The following is a 2,057-nucleotide window of genomic DNA, read 5'->3' as shown; positions in this document are numbered from 1 at the left end:
CACGCAGAAAGGCAGGCCCAGGCATCATTACCACGTTGCTAGGTATTGTTAAGCCACCCACCTAGTCCCAGAGTGGGCAGCAATTAATGTAATTAGTGCAGTGATGAGTGTCCTCTGCAACGATAAACAGCTCAGTCCTGCAGAACTTGACAGACCTGCTGGTCCCATGAGGCTCCTGACCTCGAACTTCCACTTGGGGAGTGTGGTGGAGTACGGTTTAGTGGAAAGAGATAGGCTTTGAGTCAGATGGAACCAGAAGTCCATCCTGTCTTTGCTAATTCCTAGCTGTGTGACCAAAGGTAAGCCGTGTCACCTCTCTGAGCCTTAGTTTCCTCATCTCTAATATGGAGTTAATAATATTTTCACAGCGTTGCTATAGTTATCTCTATCATCATCGCCATCGTCACAGAAAACCCCAAAGCAGGCTGGCGTTGAACTGGCAAAAGGGTCGACACAAACATTGCTGGTACCTACAGCTGGCACAGCCCCATTCTTTTTCTCTGGCTAAAGTCAAAGCGTGTGCAGCACTGATCTGACTGGCTTTAGGGAAACTGCCGGGGTTTAGAATGAGAAGCATATGGACACCTAGAAAAAAAATGGAGAGAAAGTACTCCTTGACTTGATCATTTAAGATAATGTTATCAATAATCACCACAAGTATTATCAGCAATTTGCAGAAAACAAAAGCACCCAGGCAATCTGGCAGTTGGTAATAAAGCACAAAGCCTGCTTATATCTTTGTATCTATATTAATGATATTCCATGTTAAGAATTAATACCCTCACAAGATGTCAAATAATCCAAAGGTTATTACAAGTATATAAGTGTGCGGTGAGGGTCCTGATAATCATTGAGAATTCACTAATTTGTCCAACAGTTACTAACTGCCTATTGCTACCAGGGATAAAGACCTTGAGTGTAGGGACACACACACACACACACACACACACACACACACACAATTAGGGTTCACTGAAATGACGGTTCTGAAAAGGTCTGTAGAGTGAATCAAGAGGGAGGGATTTATGGGGAAACTACCAAGCAAAACTGAAGTACAGTCCCTGAGTCTAACATGGGAGAGAACCACATGGCTTCCTGGAAACATGCATATGAAATGGTGTTAAATGAAAGAGCCAAAGAAAAAAAGAGGAAGAATCACAGGACTCAGAGAATGTCAAAACTAGGAAGAGCCTCAGAGAACACCCAGTTCTCTATTTCATTCAACCCTTTCCATGGAGTCCTGGGGACAGGTGAGGCTCACTATCCTAACAGTCTAGGCAGAGAAAACAATTTCTGGGTAATAATAATAAACATTTCCAGCTGCTAGCTGTCACGCCACTGTTTTCTCTCCCCCTAGAGAAAGCTTTTCGGTACACCGGGGAGGACGCTGAAGCTATGAAAGGAATAACCTTGAATCCACTCTAATTTGTTTAATAAAGTGGAGGTTGGGAGTCAACACTGTAGTTGAAAACCAGTGGTCTGGCCCAGGCCTTCATGCTATTGGTGGAGAAGCTGAGGCCTCGGGTGACCCATCTAGCCTGTCATACTAACACATACTTCTTGCTTAATAGGTATTCGCTGAATGAGGATTCATGAATGAATAGGCAAATGAGATGACATGGCCAAGGTTGCCTAAGCTGTATGTGGCTAGTAACACGTACTGATTAAAACTTAGGAATTGGGAGTGAGTTTATCTATCTATCTATTTATCTATCTATTTATAATATGGAACACTTCCCAAATTTGTGTCATCTTGTGCAGGGGGCCATGTTAATCTTCTCCGTATCACCCCAATTTTTGTGCCAAAGTGAGCACTGGAATTTGGAATGTGGCACCTAGAAACACATGTTCATTATGTTTCCTTTCTGTATTTTTGCTCAAGTGTAACCTGAGAACTAAAACAACTGGCCAACAGACAAGGCGGTGTAGAGGGAGCCACAGTCAGAGCCTGAAAAGACATAGAGTTCTAGAATCTTTGGGATATGGATGAGACCAGTGTCCCGGCTCCAGTGATTAAAAGCCACAACTGAGAGCCTCCCCATACAGTAGACACTTTA

At 43.4% G+C, this 2,057-nt stretch overlaps 1 pseudogene; it reads right to left on the bottom strand.

Annotated features, from left to right (window-relative positions):
- Positions 1-1,719: 1,719 nt before the first annotated feature.
- LOC122241712 lies at positions 1,720-1,815 on the bottom strand (annotated as a pseudogene).
- Between the last annotated feature and the right edge of the window lie 242 nt (positions 1,816-2,057).

The sequence above is a fragment of the Panthera tigris genome, chromosome C1 (assembly GCF_018350195.1).
Source record: "Panthera tigris isolate Pti1 chromosome C1, P.tigris_Pti1_mat1.1, whole genome shotgun sequence".
Lineage (NCBI taxonomy): Eukaryota > Metazoa > Chordata > Mammalia > Carnivora > Felidae > Panthera > Panthera tigris.
The sequence above is the reverse complement of the archived record's forward strand: the minus strand, read 5'-3'. Positions and strand labels throughout refer to the sequence as shown.